Here is a 22042-nt window from a genome sequence, read left to right on the forward strand (position 1 = left end):
ACATTGTGAGTGGTTCTTGCCAACATGGGGGTTTCACTATACAGTATGAAGTACTAAGTGCTGATGGTCGTATAAGGGACCCCCCTTATTGGCGAGATCTTCCGATCTTGTGGCGGAAGAACCACTCAAGTTCAATGACGGATATAAAAACTTACTGAAATGTACCATTCCATATTGTGGGGGATGCTGACACACATGCGAATCAACCCGGTGCAGTTGGCATCCCTTCATAATTGATTGTAAATATGTTGTCATTGGTAAATACAATTGTTGATTTTGATGTTGATGAAAGACAAACTGAAAGTCATTGAAATATTGACAATTTGATGTTGACGTTGATAATACAATGAAGTTGTTGATAATGTTGAAATGTTGATCTAACGTTGAATGTTGATATAACTTGTCATTAATATCTCATAAAATGTAAATATGTTGTGTGCTTGGGGCTTGCTCTTGCTAACTGGCATCCCCTTGCAGTTGTATGTTGTTTCATTATAATTTAATGTACTTATTTCCACCGCGGCCAAAAAATTGCCACAAGTAAACTTTAAACTTTTAATTTGTTGTGTTCTGCGATAATGTTTTTTTAATAAAATTTTGGAAAAAAGGAAGAATACAAATCAACAATCCCAATTGAAATAATGCATAAATTGATGTTGACGTAATAATAATTATAATAATAATGCATAATTCATCAGCAGGTTTCGTAAATATCTAGATTAATGATCAAGATTGCAAATCAATTTCACGAATGTGCTCGTATATTTGACTAAAATGAACACCTTGTAAATTTATAACTTTTCAGATTTATACACAACCATTCTCAAAGATAAATAAAGGTCCAGGCTTTTTGATTTCATTAAAAGCTGCTTTTTTAAGAAAAATGCAACTCGTACATTTACTCACCTTGTCTTTGATCATTTGCAAAATTATTTTGTTAAAACATTCCGATTGTACACACAATTTTTTGCATAAAAACGTCATTTTTTGACCCCCATTTGACCCCGGGGCAAATTAAAAATTCCAAAACCTTACTGCACATCTACATGACACCACCATCCATCTCCTAAAAGAAGATGTAGGAGGAGTTTCTTCACAAGGGAAGAAAAGTGTGACAGACGGACAAACGAACGGACAGACGAACGGACGGACATGAGTAACAACAAAATATCCTTTAGAACGTGTGGGTATAACAATTAAAATATGGAGGGTCAAATGAAAAAAATCTACTACCTTGGAGTCGCAAGATCATTTATAATTTTAGCGACAGGGAGTGTCTAGGGAGATCGGACCCACCCCCTCCCTGGAACTTAGAGTTATATAAATAGGACTGTATAATGAAGCAAATAAAAATGACTTTGGACGTCCTTCCCCTAGAAAACATGAACCCCATCATCATTGTTTTTAGTATGATTATTTATTATTAATCATGGAATTATTTTGACTTTTTCATTGGAAAGCCCAGCATGAAAGAGTGTGTATTTAGAGGCAAACATCTTAGTGCGGATATTACATGTACCTTCTCATGACAGCATCTAGTATATTTTTCTGTGATAGCTATCGGAAATCTGTTTGTTTGCATGAATATTCAAGAAACACAATGCTTTGACTAAGAGCAAGCTAGTGTGCACATCACTGAATTTATAACCGAATCGAAGACCAGGAAAAAATTTCATTCTAATAAATTTTAATTAATTCTAATTTTTCGACACTGTCATCTCAAAAAATAAGACAGTTTTATAGAAATTATTTCCATTTAGAAATGTCGGTGCAACTGTTGTTTCCATTGCTGTTTCTTCAGTTTGTAATAAATGACTTTTCAAAAAATAAAAAAAAAATCAATTTTTGTCTGAACATCTCTCAGACTGCGGTGTGCATTCTATAAACAGTTCAGTTTTCGACTTAAACCACTCGACCAACTTCAACCAAACTTGTATATATCCTGGAGTGAAAAGACTCCAGTACTATATAACTGAAGAATCATGCAGTGTTTACAGGGGAAACATTCCAGAATCCATATCTTTAAAAAATCCTAACCTCAAGAACCACCATTTGTGAGGAATTTTCTATCCAACTCATTTCAATAATTTTTTTTTTATGTTCTAAAATGAGGTGAATATTTTCATTATAGAAAAATAATGCCCCTGTTAATTGGTCAAACTTTGAAAAAGTGCTATATTGACTTGTGAATCGAATAAAGGAAGAGGGAAAAACAAAATAAGTCATAAATAGATCGAGAATACCACTTATTTATTAAACAAGGAAATAATTTTTACAGACATAAGAGACGTTTACACTAGATATTTAGGTCACGGGTAAGATTACTTTAAAGTGTTGTTTCTGTTATGTTTAGTAGCGTCCGTAGCAAGGGCATTCTCCCTTACAAGCCATGGGAACACCACTGTTGATAAAAGAAAACGAATATAAAATTGTTTTTCAATATAATGATGCTAAGTATGTATTTTTTGAAAGTTTGTGTTGTTCAAACGATTTTAATTTGTCATGTAAGAATCACGACTTTACCTGTTCGTACCAGTATCATTTTAGTTAAATATCTCCCTTTCATGTACGATGAAAACCGGATTGCTTAACCACCTCTATTATATATTTGTTATGCCAGCTTTTAATAGAAGAGGAAATTGTTAAAGTTGAGGTTTTCCTATAAATTAAATACATCGCTTATTTGATCATCTTGATCATCCATAAATATGGAAATATATTTTTAAAAAGTCTTTTAACATACGCGCATCCCAGACATGCAGTATTTGAGTAAGTCTGACCATCTACGCCACACACAGGATCTTAAACTTGAATACAGGCACATCAATTGTTGGTATAAAATCCTAAAAGGGAATCGAAATGTATACATGTAATAATTATTTACATCAACTAATACTTTGCTTTTCCCCTTAAAATCTTATTATACAATCAATAGATGGAAACAGTGATAATCCACACTTATAAGAACCTTTTTTTAAATTTCAACTCTTACATGTATATCACATAGTATAAAAGTATATTCATGCTTATATCTTCACTAAGGTAGCTATTAAGGAGGCTGGGGGCCAACAAAGTAACCATAAATTAACCACCAGATATAACTTATTTTTTTAGATACGGTATCTTAAGCTGTCAACTATCATTTGGCAAAGAAAAAACTCATACATTTAAGTTTTAAAATTTGATCATTTTTGTAAATCTTTATATGGAGCTCTTCTTTTAAAGGAGATTAAAATAGTCTGAAAATGGCTGCCACACCCCAGCCTCGTTAAATACCATATGCAGATATCAAACCCACATAGAGACATACACATTAACATATAAACTCTAGATATAACATTTAAATTCTAAATGTTGTTACAAGTTGCTTTAACATCAAAGATGAGAGAGAAAAAGAGAGAAAAAGCAAAGAATGATAGGGATATAGTGTTTTTTAACATTGAGGGGAGGGGGGGTTAAGGATCAACATATTTTTCTTCAGATATCAATATTTTTCCTATATTCAATACCGGTATTCGTATTAAACACAAATTTTATATCCGAACAGGTCTATTTTTTCATAATATAGAAGCATTTACAATTTAAAAATATTATCGAAAATTGGAAACATACAGGACATGTTATTAAATAGATATGTGTTATAAAAAGAAGTTGCACTTTCGGGTTAATGTATTTTTCTTTGAATTGCCTGGTGCTAATAGTATGTTGGATAGATTTTATTCTTTAAACGTTTGAACCTGTCGACAATTTCCTTTTGATGTTGCCAGTTAATATATTTATAAAACAATCATTCAAGACATTCGCAACTGGAAAAAGCTCTGTTTTAATTGACCTTACCTTCACTTGGGGCTACCAAGAATTGGACCACAAACACCAATACGGCAGTACTTCCTCCAAACATTCTGGATACGTCCTGAAGATAATTTTAGATAGAATTTGTCATATTCTGAATTTATTGTTGCTGTTGGCCCCTCCCACTACAGGGAATTTTATTTTGCTGACTCGGATTTCCAATAGTATAAAGTACCTATTTGGAAAACTTGTCAAGGTTTCACAAACCACCATTCACCTTGTTAATTTAATCTACGTATGTAATTATAGGGATTTAAAAGATTCAATGCATTTAAATATTTTTTTTCGAAAATAAATCATAGTTTTTTTAACAATGTTTTTTAAAAAGCAATTATTTACCAAATCCTCGGTGATTCTCAAATATGTATGAAATAGAAATCTCATTAATGTCTCACGACGTGGCTTTATCTCCGACAAGCATTTTAATGAAAGCGTCCAACAAGCATGTTTCTTTTTTCATCTTTTGACAAACTGCAATGTTTCCCTCAAAAATTTTATTTTCATGATTCATTTTCAAGTATGAAAAAAGAAAAAAGGCTAGAAAAAGGTACCAGTTTTTCACATAACCAGACCTACTAAATCATAATTATTTAATCTATAATTTGTAAATTCTCTACAAAAGGTTTTACTTCAAAAACAAAGAGAGAGAGAGAGAGAGAGAGAGAGAGAGAGAGAGAGAGAGAGAGAGAGAGAGATATCTAAAACTCTATATATTTAAAAGTACAGTGTATATTTGAAAATGTTATCTGAAACCTGATGACAGTCCTGTAACATATCCAGTATGGATTTTGCTTTAATTATTTTGTATACTAGTGAGATATTTTTAAAATTCAATGCTTCAAAGTGCAACATTCTGGTCTTGAAAGGAAGAAAATAGAAATTTTTGATTACCTTTATAAAACTATTGCACAGTATGTGATGAACAGTTTTGCAAGAAGTTTACTTAATAGATAACAGTATTCAGCTAAAAAAAAAAAAAAACAGTCTTTACAATTGCTGTTTCCTTATGTTAAGAGGAAAGTCTTCTCTCGTATTTACGTAATTTCGATATTATGAACATAGTTTATCTAAAAAATTATAACGGACTTTGTCATTGAAATGAGTTAGGTGCCTGTCAACTATACAGAAATGAAAAAAAAAAAATTTTAGTTGATCCCTTAAAATTTCCTTAAAAGATAATTAATTTCATCCATGAGTATATGCATTGGCAAAATGCCATATTGAAATCCGCAAATTACGGAAATCATGCATTTTGACACTTGCAAATGAAAAGCAATTTATCTACCATAAAATACTTGTTTGACTTTGCACTCTAAAGTTGTAACAATCATATGATTAAGGTGAACAAGACCCTCTAATTGAACATTGCGCAACATTTTATTTCACGGGAACATCTAACAAAACTTTAATAAAGTTTCTAGTGGCTTTCAAAAAAGGTGTCTGATTTCATGTAATATCTTCTTATTTCCTGTTAGAACATAGTATTGTCATTCAGAGTCACAAACTGACAATTCTTAGAAAGATAGAATTGCTCTGTTCCTTTTTTAAGACAACTAAGAGATTTTGATGTTATCTTAACCAAACCAGGAAAATAAGGTTCATTAGAAATCAGCAAGCACCATAAAGAAAGGATGTGTAAGCAATGTCTTAAATTAGTTTTTTTTAAATATCAGAAATATGACAATTAGTTAATTGATAAACTGAAAACTAAAAGGTTCCATTATATAAAATATTTTATTATGAGTTTTATAGCTCCGTTATTAGCAGATCTATTTTGGTATTGAAATGAAGCAAAAGTCTGATACAAGTTTTATATTTTGATATTTTGCTAGAAAAAAAGATAAAAGTTTTCAATCGGCAGCTTTCCAACTTTTGCAGCATTTACCTTTATCACCTGCATAAGGACTTCACATTTCGCTGTTGATTTGATACGGAAGATCATGTTTTACAAAAGAAATATATCAAGAAATGGGTTACTTATTTACAAACAAATTGCATGAAGAAAGAATATCAAAAACCTCGTTTAAAGTCATCATTTTTTAAGTTCTATGCCCGATACAATGACCTTGGAAGCAAATACAATCTATCATAAAGTCAAATGCTTACTGACTTTTTTCATACCTAGTGTAAGGCCATTATTTACAAATTGAATATTTGATAAATATTTTCCGTTCGTATCCGAACATGACAAGGAGCACACTGGATTGTGACTCGTCGGCAGGTTATGTTCACCCCTCCATTGCACCTGAACCCACCTCTTATTTTTAGAGGCCCGTATTTGCTCTGTTCCTAATTACCGTCTTCCTTGGAAGACGGTATTATATAGTTGAAGTTTTTTACAGTCTTTGGACTATGCACTTCCTCTCTTCTGTGATTGGTAGAAATTACATGATGAGAAAATTTTCAATTATTTCATTGGTTGAAATGCTGTTCAAGGCAAGGGAGATAAATTTCTGATGGTCTAATTTTCGTACGACTAAACTATTTTTCAATATTTCCAATCTTTAAAAAATGACAAAACGAACAAGAAAATCAGCAGTAATTAATTCTAAATAACAAATATTTTTAAAAGCAATAACTAAACAGGTCTCTTTATTTTCATCAAGTTGCAAATACGATTTGATTTTTAATTGCTTGCTGGCTTTACAATTTGCATGTATTCTTTTCCCCTTATTTGTTTGAAGAAGGTAACATTTAACGGAATCAGCCGAGGTTTGCCCAAGGTCTCAGTCAGTTTACGGAGATGAACGAGCGACAACCGCGGTAGAGCTAATACCAGTAAAATCTAATGTAGAAATACGAAATCAAGAAATTCAAAAGAATTATGCGACTTGGAAGATGTAGATTAGTTTATTGTTTATGGTTGTTGCTAAAGATGGTAAGCTTTTTTAAAAAGCTCAACTTGTTGTGCTATTTAATTGAATTTTGAGAAACTCATTTTATCATCTTATTTATCCAAATATTTCATTTTAATAACCAAACCTGTATTTCTGCTGGTCGACATTCTGCAACCCACGAATACTTGTCGTTCGGTTCCTATTCCTTCCAAAGTACAAAGAATAACAATATGATACTGACAGACGCATCGTCCAGCATAAAAAAATGGTCTTAATCTTTTTATTCTATAAGGGACACAGACTCGACGAGTTCTTGTGGTGTCCCTTGGATAATTATCGGGATATAAAACATATGTCATATAAGTTTGTACAGTCTTCAGCTTCCAAGTTTTGGTATAAAATCGACAGTTCAGACAAAAATTTGAAAGAATGTAAAGTTTCCATTGGAGAACTATTTAAAGATATATTTTTTCCGATCCCATGTCTTTTATTTCAAAATGATCTGCGAAAAATTGAGGAAAACCTGTGACATTTTGATAACTAACACTTCTTTTACTAGTATGCACACAGGACAGAGCTTTTACACCAAGACTTGAAAATCTATTAACTTCAAATCTGCTAATGTTATCTACAGAATAGAATACAATCTGTGTGTACTTGTTTTGTGGTGAAACCAATGATTCACAGGCGAAACAACCCAAGAATTCATGTTAATTTGGTGATGTTTGTTTTCAATTCTCACAACAAGAACCATTATCTGTGAGGATTTTTTTTATCCGAATCACTTCAATAACCTGATTTATTTGCTCTAAATTGTGCTGAACATTTTCCGTATAGAAAAATAATGCCCCTGCTAATTTGCCAATCATTGCAAAGGTGCTAGGTTGATATGTGAGTGGAATGAAAAAAGAGTGTAAAACAAAATAAGTAATGAATTGATTTAGAATTTTACCTTTTTATTATTGAAAGAAAATTCATTTTACAGACATAAGAGTCCTATGCACTAGACTTTTAGGTCACGGTTGACAGAAGTTGAAAGTGTTGTGTTCAGTAGCGTCCGAAGCAAGGGCATTCTCCTGTACAAGCCATGGGGATACGACTGTTGATATAAGAAAATTATCTCGTATAAAATCATTTTCAAATATGATAATGCTTTGAAATGTATGCATTTCTTTTTTTTTTCTTTTTTCTGTAAGAAATATTTTGAGCGTGTAAGAATGAAGAATTTAACTATATATTATTATTGTTAAATATTTCCCTTTCATGTGAAGAGGAAAAACAAGATTGTTTACTGCGTGTTTTATGCATTTTTCTCCCAGCTTTGTTAAAATAGAAAGGAGATTGTTCCAGTTACGTTTTCCTATAATAACATTAATTTTTATTTGATCTTCAGTAAATAAAAGGAAAATATATTTTAATAAAGTGTTTTCACATACGCGCATGCCAGGCATCCAGTATTGGAGTACGTATGTCCGTCTACACCACACACAGGATCCCAATATTGAGCACAGGCACATCCATTATTGGAATAAGATCCTAAAAGGGAATTGAAATGTAAAAACTTTTTTTCATATCCACTGATACTTTTCTTTCCCCCTTTAAAATCTTATGATACAATATATTTATGGAAAAAGTAATAATCAGGTATATAAAAGAGCCAATTTTGTGAAACAATTAAGTGTCAAATGTCGCGAAATTACAAATAGTGAAAGCTCTTACCTCATTTATCACCCTCAAGATTTAACATGCGTAAGCATTGAAATTCATTTGTTTTAAAGATATAAAATAAAAAGTGACACAAACCATTTATATGAAGAGAGGTGTTTAAGTACATAAACACATGACAAACCTACTGAAATAATGCAGAAAAAATCATCGGCAAAGGCGCTATTTGCCATTAAATTTTAGCACTGAACAAAAAAATAAATTAGACAATTGTTCACAACTTCATAATTTCCTTTTCCACTGTTCATTCATTCGAAATCTATTTCTTATCTTTACTCAAGTAAAATCGAATAAAATTTTGTGTCTAATATATTTTGAGTATTATTTCAAATGATAACTTATCGCAAGACTTACTTTCGTCTCTCTTTGTCTAAAATTGGTACAAACTGAGTGAAGAGTTAGATGTTGATTTATGGCATTTGTCTATACCTGGCTTACTAAATAATTGAATAAGCAGCGAAAATATATCACTGTATAATAAAATACAAAAACTCAAAAAATAAAAAAAAAAGACTCAAAAAAAAAAAAAAAAAAAAAAAAAAAATTAAACCATAACATGCAGTAAATAACATATATTGCATGTTTACTAATATGAAAATTTTTGAATACTTCATTCATTTTTCTTCATTGTTCCTTGCGTGCTAATCTATTTTGTATTAATAAAAAGTATCCTTTTTATTAAGATTAATTGAATAAAAAAAAAATATGTAATTTTTAAAATGATAACTTGATTATCATCAGACATTTTCGTATGAAAAATTGCATTTTTCTTATTGAAAATTTGTCTTAAGTGGGAAAAACTAAGCGAAGACTTTAGGTTGCTGATTCATAACATTTGTTTCTACTTTTCTTAAAAATCTTATCGCGTAACCTGGAAACGAAAGTGTTCATAACCTTGACATATATCTTGAAGTAAAAGATGTTATACTTAAGGGTTAGCCAATTTTCCCTTGTTTTGCTTGTCGCTTACAGTATAGTATGTTGAATGGATTCTTTTCTTTAAACGTTAATTTTAACTTGCCGACAATTTCCTGTTGGTTAATGCCAGCTAACATATTGACAGTACAACCTTTTAAAGACATTTACAACTAAAAAAAGCCTAATTTCAATTAACCTACCTTCACTTGGGGCTACCAAGAACAGGGCCACACACACCAATACGACAGTACTTCCTCCGAACATCCTGGATAAGTCTATAGATTATTGTAGATATAAATTCACAATTCTTAATTTATAGTTTCTGTTAGCTCCTCCCACTACAGGGAATTTTATTTTGCTGTCTAGGATTTCCAAAATTGAATGTACATAAATGGACAATGTGTCAAGATCCCGAAAACCAATGATTGTGACATCATGATTTACCTTGTAAATTAAATCTATGTATGTTATAATGAGGATACAAAAGATTTTATGCATTAAAATATTCATTTGTCCAAAAGTGCATTATAATTATAAACATTTGTTTCTTTTTATAAAGATTATATTTATTACACAATCTGTGATTCCTGTATAGATGGACAACCATGAATGTTCAACCACGTGCCTTGTACTTTGTATGTACAGGCGTCGGAACGGGGTGGGGGGGGGGGGGGGGCTTGCTAGGGGGTAGCTCCGAACAGCATTTTAATGAAGGCGACGGAGACGCATGCTTTATTTTTCATCTTTTGACACATTATATTGTTTCATCCAGGTATTGTTACTTCCGTCAAATATTACTTACTTTTATTTTCCAAAATTCATTTTCACTTTTCCTCTCTAAATATGATAAGTATATGCGTCAAAGGCTAAAAATCTTAAGTGCGGTTACATGTACCTGTTCTTAATATTACTAGCCCTCTAAATCAAAATATATTAAGGTATGACTCTTCTTCTATATTTCTTGAATTTAAAGATTAATGTAATTTGCAAAGAATCAATAAGACAATATTATTTAGTGATGGTACATGTATCATTAAGATTAAATTTTACGCTTTTATATTAGACGCAATGTCAAATAAAGGTCATTATTATTTTTCTGGATATTAAGAGAAAAAAAACAATTGTTGCAAATTTTGCGATGCCTATAATTTCAATTTCAAAAGGTCTCATGTTATCTCTTTGCATAAAAGATATTACAATATAAGGTGTATGAAATTATATTAACAAATTAACATTAAAGATTCACTAACCTGGATTATGGCTAATCCGAAAAACTAAATACTTTTAAGGATATATGAACCTTAAATGACAATCGCTTGGAGACTGGTAAACAGAAAAGTTATGCTGCCTTTCAGTTTTCACCACAATATAATATCTGTAAGAATGTACTTCAGTCGATCTCTATTGCATTCACTCAACCTAAAATAAGTTACGAATTCTCTTTGATACAATTTTCTGCAGTCATGAATTATAATTTCTTTTTGGACAATATATTTGCATGGAAACTGGGACTATATGTTTTGGCGTCAGATAAGCAAATGTGGCACTAACATGAATTTGACCGACAAATCAGCTGAATTAGAAATGCATTATGATTTTTGTATGAACACTACAGGTATTCTACGCTTGAAAAAAGAAATTATTTCTGGCTATCGGAAAGGCACAAAAACAATTTTCCATAGTTTCTAGTATTTTGTTCACCAGAATATTTTCTTTTTATTTTACACTCCATTGACATGTTCATATTTTAATCTGAACCACGTGTTCGAAGTAAAATGTAAACATTTTTTTAGCGTAAACGTTGCTATTCATTCAACGAAAAAAACATTTTTTTAGCGTAAACGTTGCTATTCATTCAACGAATGGTCAGATGCTGGCGGTAAGATCCTCTTTGCACATTAATAACAGTATCCATTTTGTAAGGCAAACAAAGGTTTGTCAGTGTAGTTGATATTTAACATTTTTTTAACCAGCGCGTATTGGGCACTAGTGACCTCTAATTTTCGCCGTAAATTATGATGAGATATATTGTTATTCCACCTTTAGCAACACTTTTCTGCTGCAAATCATGTCTTACAGGACATGTTTTCAATGGAAATAGTTTATAATATTTTCCTAAATACTGCCAATTTGTTAGTAAAACCGGTTCTACCCTTTGACCTTTGAAAAGGTCAACCTAAACCACGTGGCTTGAATTTCAATCACAATAAACAATTACAATAGTTGGAATGCTAAATCTTATTTTTTAATGCCCTATAATATTTAAATCAGAGAGAGAGAGATAGATAGAGAGAGAGAGAGAGAGAGAGAGAGAGAGAGATTACCATAAAGGGGTTATCAAAAAGTTCTTAAACTGAGGCTTTGAAATTAGTTTTAAGAAGTCGGTGCTTTACAATTGATTTGGAGCATAAAACATCAAAACGTAAAGAAATGTTGAAACCTTTAGCTTGATACGATCATTATTTTCCAATTTTTTTATAAAATAAAAACGACAATCTATGATCATCTGGCGCTGTCACCGTTTGGTTTTATGACGTAACTAGTTTTCAATGTCTTTTTCTACCTTATACAAAATATATTTTGATGAGATTTCCTAGAGCTGAGTAAGGACTGAAACTTGTTCACATAATTTTACAATGTCATGACCAGCGGCTTTCAATAAATATATTTTTCCAAATGGATTAATTTTATACATTGGGGAGATCTTCGCTTGATTGGGGGTGCCAAGATATTTTGATTTTGGGAGTTCAATATCTACAACACTTGATCAGCGTTATTTTTTGACGTGATTGATTTTTCATACCTTGACTACAATTCGACATAAACTGTTCACCCTGTTTCTCTTTGAATCTATTTTGACATTACTTTGGATGCATATTATATTTCCCTGTAGCCTATTTAAACATTTCTTAGATCTTTACCAGTTTCTTTTTCAGGGGGCAAAACTTTATAGAATGTTGAAAAAGGAATTCTCTCCACTCTTCTGACGTCATTTTAAAGGCCTTACTTGTTAAGATAATCCATAAGAATTTAAAATAAAATGAACTTTGTTTCGTCTATGAATGATAGAAAACACAACATTCTTGACTAATAAGAAGAAAATGGACATTTCTTATGACCTTTTTTCAAAATTATAGCACCGTTTTTCTATGTATTTATTTTCGATTAGTGTATATCACAGATGTTAAAATATATAATGAGGGTAAATTAAATAGCTTGTGAATAAGTTATGTCATATAAGAAGGGTCTGAAAAGGGGCCACACACGGTATTCAGCTCAAATAGAAACAGTCTTTTCAATTTCTTTGCTTAATGAAAATATTATTCCGTGTTTACAATGTTATTTTGATATTATGAGCACATTTCATAAAACATTTTAAATTAAATTCACCCCTTGGAATGAGATAGATCCTTGTCAACTTTAAATTTTAAATCAATTTTAGCAAATCACGTTACTTCTTTTACAATTAATTAATTTCACCTATGTTTATTTGCATAGGGAAAATGCCACAGTGAAGTGCACATAACTTTTATTACAAAGTACGAGAAACATGCACTCTGACACTTGCAAATTAACATCTTTTTTTATCTTGCTTAAAAAACGTTATAAATTATGCATTTTACGATTGCAACAATAAAATTATTACTCTGAACAAGACAACTAAATTCAACAATAGGTAACATTTTGCTTTACAGAAACACGCTTACAAATTTTTTTTTCTTATTTTCCAGAGTTTTTAAAACGATGTGTGATGTTATGTAATGTCTTCAAATGCCCTGTTTAGAGCATGATATAGCCATGATGACACGTGATCATTATTATTGATATTAATATACATGTAGCATTGCCTTGTCACTTTTTTAAACAAAATGAAGTGTTGTTTATTTTCTCTAATAAATAAAAATAAGGTAGATTAAAAAGCAACAAGCAATATATAATATATGCACATTATCTAGAATCAGTAAGATTGCAGATCAATTTCATGAATTAATGCAAAGTTTGATGAAAATACATTTTTTTTTTAATTTTACGCTATATCTCTGCATATTTCTGTGACAGCTATCGCAAAGAACTATATGCGGTATATTGTATGTATTTGCCCCCACAAAAGTCAAATTTTGAAAACTTCCTGAAATGTGCTGAATTCAATAAAGTGTATGAGAAATATAAATTAACAGAAAATATTATAATGTCAAAGCAGTGTATTCACAATTTTTGTTTTTATGACGTCATAAACTGGTCCGATTTTATATCCTTTTTCAGAAAGAGGACAAAATGGACAAAATTTCAACAATTTTAGCTTTCAATTCTTTATTGCAAAAGACATACGTCTTATAGCATTTATACAATATATAAACAAAAGAAAGAAATGAAATAATGGCTGGTCAGTCTTGTAAACCCTTATGGAACATGCACATATATACATATAAACTCGTTTTAACAGTCTTTACAGTTCATATGGAGAATGACATGTAATATAGCAGATATAATCATATCAATAATATAGGAGTAACAAATCAGCAAATGACACACCATTACATTATTAAATCATTTCTAAGCGCGAGGGCTTTATAGATAAACTTCCCTAAATTACATAATTCTTTTACATTATTCACACTTAGCAACTGTATTAATTTGTACATAGATGGCCTATACCAATAATATTTTTTCAAAAACTTTGTATGCAATGTTGAATAAATTGGGCATACAAGTAAACTAGTGCTAATTGTAACGGGGACCGTTACAGATGTTCCCCAAACGCTCCCCAACTCCTTTTTGGTGCCATATTCCCTGTAAGCGTCATTAAATAAGACAAACTCTGTGCATTTTGACTTTAACAACGTTTTCTCAGAAGGATACCAATTATATTCAAATTTTAGCATTGCACCCGTGCGCATGTGAATACATGTCCGTTATGATCATATCATCTTGTCTACACTATCTACACATTTTAATATACAATATATTAAAGCATTCAGTCCAAAAGTATGAAAAGTCACTCTTTCAAGTGTATTTTTCATTTCACTCGTTCCAAATGCACGCACGTGCGTGCACGTGCATGATGACCATACCTTCTTGTAGGAGTACCTTACATCTATCTATATTCTAAATCCCATCCTGTTTGGTTGAAAAACAAGGGAGTTATAGCCATTTCAAGTTTAAGCCAATCAGATTGCAGCACACGTGCATGCGCGTGATTTCATGATTTATTTCTATATCATATTGTAGGATATCCTAATGCATGACAATGTTTTAAATTTCAAAGCATTTTGTCAAAAAACAAAGTAGATATAGCCATTTAAAGTTTCAGCCAATCAGATTGCAGCACGCAGGTATGCGCATGATTTCATGAAAATTCTTACATATCATGCTGTAGATCTTCATAATGTAGGTCTATGTTCAAAATTTCAAAGGATTATGACAAGAAACAAGAAAGATATTGAGACTTTAGTTTCAGCCAATCAGATCGAAGCACACGTGCATGCGCGTGCGATTTTGCTATTTTAACCATGTCATCTTGTGCATAGTACTAATATATACTTATAAAATGAGTTTCAAAGCATTTCATCAATAATTTTAATAGTTACGTCTGTATCAATTATATTGGACATTTCTCGTGTTGCACGTGCGAGCTCTTGCAAGCACATGTGCATGCACATGCTTTCATGAAAAATCTTATATTACAGGCTGTAGATCTCCCTAATGTATGACTATGTTCAAAATTTCAAATGATTTTATCAAAAAACAAAAAAGATATTGAGACTTTAGTTTCAGCCAATCAGAGCGAAGCACACGTGCATGCGCGTGCGATCTTGCTATTTTGACCATGTCATCTTGTGCATTCTACTAATATATCCTTACATTATAAGTTTCAAAACATTTCGTCACAAAATAGAGAAGTTACGGTTATATCCATTATATATTGGTCAGTTTAAGTTTTGCACGTGCGCGCTCTTGCAAGCACGTGCGCGCAAAATGACCTTGATTCCGCAAATCTACATAACATGCCTACTTACCCTAAAAAGGTTTCACCTAAGTCGGATGTGTAGTTTACAAGATCACTCGCGGACAAAATTTTCCCAGGAAGAAAAATAAGAATAAGAATAATAACTAGAAGCGTTCTTGTTGCTGGTGCAACAAGCAGGTCTTCCGACCGATTTTCCTTAGAATTCTGTGCTGCGTCATCCCATGAAATAGATTTCAGCATTTTTTTTCGTTTACGTTCATTTACAGCAGCCTCTCAACATACCTCATGATTATTACAAGTATTACTCAAAATATCTCAAAAATAGCTTTTAAAAATCGGCAAAATCTTCCATACGTGTTATAAAAGAGATAAAAGTCATTTGCAACTGAAAAAAGACATAAACAAAGAAAAAAATTTAAAAACGGCCCCAGCGGGATTCGAACCCCGACAGTAGGACAAAGTTTGGTGCGGTCATATCTTTTCAATACATGCACGTATCAAGATACTGAACACATATTTAGAATTCTCATAAGACACACTATAAACCCTGTAAATCCTAAAGAAAAATATTGAAAAACAAAAAAGTTGAGAAATGTGACTTTTTGAATTCACTTCCTTTGCGACCGGAAGTGCCGACGACGAAAAAAAAGGTCGTTCCCCATAACGGAGTTCGATGTTCTGTCACCTCAGTGAGTTTCACTTTCATATCTGTAGCCGTTCTCGAGAAAACTGCTGGACAAAATGCCTTTTAAAAAAAACGAAATTCCCCCAAAATCGCGAACGGAAGTAAATTTTGAAAAAATGGAAAACACGTCTGGAGATATTCTTATGATGCATCTTCCCTGAGAAAATCTTTCAAATCTGTCCACTCATAGCTGAGATATCGGCTGTACTATGAAAATAGAATAATAATAATAATAATAATAAAAAACAGAAGGAAAACAATAAGGTCTTCCGAAGGAAGTCGGAAGACCTTAACTAGATGGGATCTCGTTGCAAGCAACGAGTAGGTCTTCCGTCCGATATCTGATGGAATAAGACCTGTGTTGGGATAATTCCACTGATAGGATAAAAAATGTCAAAAAGGCACAATAATTCTTCAAAATATGTTTAGAAATACAAAAAAATGTACGATCTATCAATTCCAATCAACTTCCGGTTCTACTTCTTCACTTCCGGTGCAACCGTATGTGCTCAAAACTACTTTCAACTTTACATCAAGCAAGCAGTAATCATCCCTGAAAGTTTCGATGGAAAATACTCATTTTTAGAGAACTTCCGGTTTGAACAAACCGTACTTCCGGTGGAATTATTAAGATGCTACGCATTCTTTAAATTTCTATTATGAACAATTACATTCATTAGAAAATTTAAAAAATCGCTATACATGTACATGTATTTAAATTACATGTTCTTCCGGTTTACAACGGAAGTGTCCACGGACAAAATGAACAAATTGAATGTATGCATATTGTTGGGAACATTATTTTGACCATCTTTTGTTTAATACTGTAAAACGAGAATATTTGGCGCACTACTAATTTTAGCGCCTTTGGCGCAAGAGCCCCTGAGCGCTAAAATTTATTGTGCGCTAAAGGATTTCAAAATATCATTTTTTTTTGTGTGTTCAAAGCTTTTACATAAGTACATATAAAACGGAACGTAATGTCGAAGGGTCATTGGATTTTATACACACTACCACTGCACATGTTCGGAAGACAGATAGTTGTGCCAAATTATAATTTTATTAAACTATTGTTACCCCGGTAGTTGTTACTCGATAATTATCATTAGCACCTTTAAAGTTTGGCTTCTCGGCGTGTCAATCATCTATCGCCTCGAGGAAAACAATGCAATCAAGCACGGCGATTTAGCTTGCAGAAAATACCTGACTAGGATTACAGTTTTATCTAAGTAATTTTCTGTCGATGCATGCATTATTTGAATGTGATTTAAATGAGTAAATACTCCATTTCTTTTAATTGAAAATAGAAATATAATAAATTTTAACATTGTACCACGTCCATGTGATAGCAACACGTACCGCGGTAAAGTCAACGAATGTTTACTGATATACGGGAGTACTAATGTGTTTCCGTGCTTGACTAACTAAAAAGTCAAATACTGGTGTGGATAAAAAAAAAACAAAATATCACATTTTTACTGACAAGTGCAAGCGCTAAAATTTATTTGCGCCAATGCATTCCCACTTGCGTTTGCGCTAAAATACGTATGCGCCAGATTTTCTCGTTTTACAGTACTGCTTATCAAAATATTCACGCTTTTCGAGATATAAAGCGTCAAAGATTTAGCATTCTAGCCCCCTATGACCCTTTATTACGTAACATATGATCAAAGTTTTAGCATATATTGTTGCAAATCGTTAAGTTGAATATCTTTGCTTCAGTAATGTATCACAAAATATTGATCATTAAAGAGTTAAAGACGAGAGAATTTTGGCCCCTCTATGCCCCTAATTTGAAGGGCTAACCCCATTTTCTTCATATCAAATGAAAGGTCTTACTTTATTGCACATTTTTTATTATATATGTCTTAACAAAATATTAACCAGTAAAAAGATATAAAAGAAAACGTATCAATTTTTGCGAGATGCGTATGAGCCAATTTTTCGAGCCCAGGCGAGCGTCGATGCCTTTTTACCTGGAAAGCTCTATATGCAAAATGTCACATCTACTATCCTTCCTCTACCTTCACTGAAAATCTCAAGTCGATATCTTCAGTCGTTTAGGAGGAGATCTCAGGACAAGCCGACCCTCTAAAAATCAGAAAATCGTCCATATCTCACGACCGGAAGTGACGTCATCAACGACGAAAATTTCCGACAAGGTTCAGATAAATATCTATCAGATCTGAAAGTTTGGTGAAAATCGGGCGAGCCGTTTCAGAGAAATCGCGTGCACAAAATCGGTAAGAAAAATAATAATAATAGGGAAAAAGAAACCGAACGAAAACAATAAGGTCTTCCGTTGGAGACGGAAGACCTTAATAATAAGAAACAGAGTAAAAACAATATGTTCCCCAACTTCGTTTGGGGAACATAAAAATGATATTCATCTTCAATTTCTGTAGTACATATTTTACAGAATTTTTTGTCTCTTGTTATATTTTTATGCCTACCAGTTTCAATAAACAGATTATGCGAGGACAACCTCATTTTAGAAATACATTTTTCGTACACTTTTGGTATCGATTTTTCTAAATAATATTGCAAGCAAAAATTGTCAATTAAATGTTTATAAATATAACATTTTGATTCTGTTTGCATTTTGCTATATAGGGTCTGTATGAAGTGATCATTAAGTCTTTGGCGAATGATTGGCAGACAGATACGACTATTCAGATTCCTTTGGTCGTTCCACATATACCCAAGGCCCAAACAATGTAATTGCTCCTTGATAAATTTTGCCCAACTTTGATAATTTTGCTTATCATTTTCACAACTACAATAAGACCAATCATAAGCAGCTCTTAATATACAATTTTCAGACTGTAATAATTTAAACCAGAATTTAAACATTCGATAAATACGAATAAGGTACATAGGTAGACGTCCTGTCTCAAAGTACAACATGGACGTGTTTGTAGTTTTACGGACACCGAGTACATATCCTATAAACTCAAGATGAACCTTTTCAATGTCTTGGCCTTTGTGGAATCCCCAAACTTCACATCCATAGTTTAAGATACTACACATATAGGTATCAAAAATAAAAAACAAAGTACAATGATTTAGATAAAGCTGCTTCATTGTTGATTTGAGAGCGAACATAGCTTTGCGACCTTGTGTCGCTAATTGTTTTTGGGCAATAAGGAATTTACAGTTATAGTTAAACACAATGCCTAAATCGACAAACTGGTCCACTATTTCTATATTTTCACCATTATAAGTCCATTTTTCATTTGCGCGGACTTTCCCACCATTTCTAAAAACAACAACTTTAGTTTTTGATACATTTACATCTAGACACCACTCGTGCGTATATATCTCTAGTGTATTTAACATGCTTTGTAATTCCTCAATTGATTCTGAAACAATACCATGTCATCTGCATACATTAAAAGATAATGGCTTAATAAATGAAATCAGTAGGCGTGTTACCCTGCTTTATGAACTCATTCTCAAGATCATTAACATATAATACAAACAGCATGGGCGATAAAACTTCCCCTTATAAAAGACCAACATGACTTTCAAAATTTTATAGAGCGCAAGTTTGTTCAGGAGCAATATTGACATATTTTATTTATATTATCATTCTACACATTATATCAAAATATTGATCCTGAACACACATGCACTCGGTGACTTTTACTCAAAGAATCGACGAAATATGTACATTTTTCTGTAAAATTTATAAAAAACTGAAATTTACGTAATGTTTGTGACGTCATTACGTACATATGGCGTCATTACTTATGAAAATATTCAGTGCTTTGAAGTCAGCATATACTCCCCTGTTTTAGAACTTTATTAAATATATCTCCATCAAAGTTTGATTTGGGGGGCAAATATTGGTTATTACCGAATAAAGTTCTTTATTTGTTTGCATAACTAAGAAGGAAACAATGCTTGGACTTAGAGCAAGCTAGTGTACACAACATTAAATTTGTAACCGAATCAAAAATCAGATTTACTTGAAATAAGCAAGATAACTTATCTTTAGGACTTCTCATTCAGTAACATTTCCGTGGAATGTCGTGATTCCAACTCACAATTATTGTACCATAATCGCAGAATTTTAAAAAACTGCCTCCATTTTTATAAACAACAAGACACTTTGGTATATTGCACTTTGACACTTATGTGACTTTCATTAAAGAAAATACATGTAATTAATTATATAATTAATTTGGTCAAGAAATTCATAAAATTATTAATAAACTACTTATTATCTGTATCAATATAGCTTGGTATTAGATAACCATTAACGTATTTTTCACGTAAAACATTCAAGTATGGAACAGTTTATCTCAAGCTCATCAGGATATATTGCATCGACAGAGGAACGGATATTACCTTTGTTAATATTGACAATACGTCAATTTGTAAAGTAGCAAATTTTTCAGGATCAAACATTTGGGCTTTTTTTCCTACCGGTAAAAAATACCTAAAATCATCACATGTAAGTACATGTAGAACGGGGAAACCGGTACTATTTGTGCCATTTTTTTTTAAAAACGAGCACTTCTTTTTAAATTAATTATGTTTTATGCTTCAACCACCATTTTGTTAAGGTATGTTGACTTTTGAAAAAAAACAGACATTTTAAAGACATATTAAGGGTTTTGAGATAATCACTTTTTTTTGTTTTCCTGGTATTATAAGTCAAAGGTAATTTACATTTGTACTTATTTATTAAATCATTCCGCAGAGTTTTCCATGAGCTGTTTTACTGTGTTGCTCCCGACACAGTAAAATTTTCTCCGACACAGTAAAGGTTCAATATTTATCCCTCCGGCACAGTAAAAATGTTGCCGACACAGAAAGATCTGTGATAATGAGATAAACCAAGCATATAAATTCTCTCGAACTGAAACTTTAATCAAACAATTTTACCGTCTTTCAATTCTAAAAGGTTGAGCACTTAATTATTAGGGCATCACCTTGCATAATCAATAATCTCCTAGACCCTCGCCGGACTTTAGGCACGAAGGAACAAAGATAAATAATTATTTTCACACTTCCATGAAACGGTTAATTGGTAGTTGCATTAAAATATATTGTACAGTATTATTTTTTTAAAGATATTTAATTATGTCTTTTCTATAGAGCCACGGCTCTTGAATAATGTCAGTAATTTATTGAGGTTCAGAAACCCTCTGCTCACTTATAAGAATTTTTTCTTTAACTTTTATGATTTTCCAAAGGAAATGTATATGCTGAATAAAATACAAACAATTGTAGCTTAGCTTACGGGGCAAAATTTCACTTAAACTTGACTTATTTATAAAGGAATAATAGATATTTGTGTCATTAAAAGTTTCCATCTTATCAGAGTATCAATGTACCTTAAGTCAAACACAACATCGTACCGAAGTCATTCAATTGCTGTTAAGTAAATTGCTTTAATTTTTCAACATGTTAACTAAAGGGACTCTTAAAAGCATTTTACTGTTCTGAGGTTTCTTTCTTTCTGTGTGTTTAATTCGGTAATTCGATCAAGAAAACCGACAAATAATCACGGCAAATTTACATTCAAAAATGTTAAGTAGTTCGACGGGTACCGACCAAAATTTCCTCTGCTTCTCGGAACATTTTTTTTTACTTAAATCAATATGTACGACCAAAGAATAAGTGTAACGAATAAGAGAGTTTTTTTTAAAGTTGGTGCATGTATTCTTTTGTAATTATAATGAATAGTGATTCAGTTGCGAATTTGATCGTGAAAATACCGGGAAATTTTAATCTTCTAGTTAAGTCTGCAACACAATAAAAACTCAATTGATGGGGAACCCTGCTGATCCATATTTCTTCATGAGAGGTTAAAAACGTCATCCATAGAGAAACAAATATACCTATAAGACCTAATTTTTTAATTTAGCGCCCATTTTCGCACCAGTTTAAAAATAAGGATCAAAAACTTAACTTTTGAAATATAAACTTAAACTTTTGGAAAATAGCGAAACTCTTCAATTTTACACCATATATAATTTACATTAACTTCAGTGTACATGCAAAGTTCGGGGGAAATCTACCGTCCAGGTATTTTTGAGGGACCGT

General features: G+C 31.9%; 1 long non-coding RNA gene across 1 annotated transcript; it reads right to left on the reverse strand.

Annotated features, from left to right (window-relative positions):
- Positions 1–2294: 2294 nt before the first annotated feature.
- On the reverse strand, positions 2295–9609 carry LOC134271988 (uncharacterized). The gene is made up of 3 exons (XR_009993114.1): positions 9533–9609; positions 8126–8225; positions 2295–2401 (listed from the first exon to the last, which is right to left on the reverse strand). It is a non-coding gene; the product is annotated as an uncharacterized LOC134271988 (long non-coding RNA).
- Positions 9610–22042: the final 12433 nt, after the last annotated feature.

Source organism: Saccostrea cucullata, unplaced genomic scaffold (genome assembly GCF_032062105.1).
Source record: "Saccostrea cucullata isolate Sc308-1 unplaced genomic scaffold, CSIRO_AGI_Scuc_v1 ctg1249, whole genome shotgun sequence".
Lineage (NCBI taxonomy): Eukaryota > Metazoa > Mollusca > Bivalvia > Ostreida > Ostreidae > Saccostrea > Saccostrea cuccullata.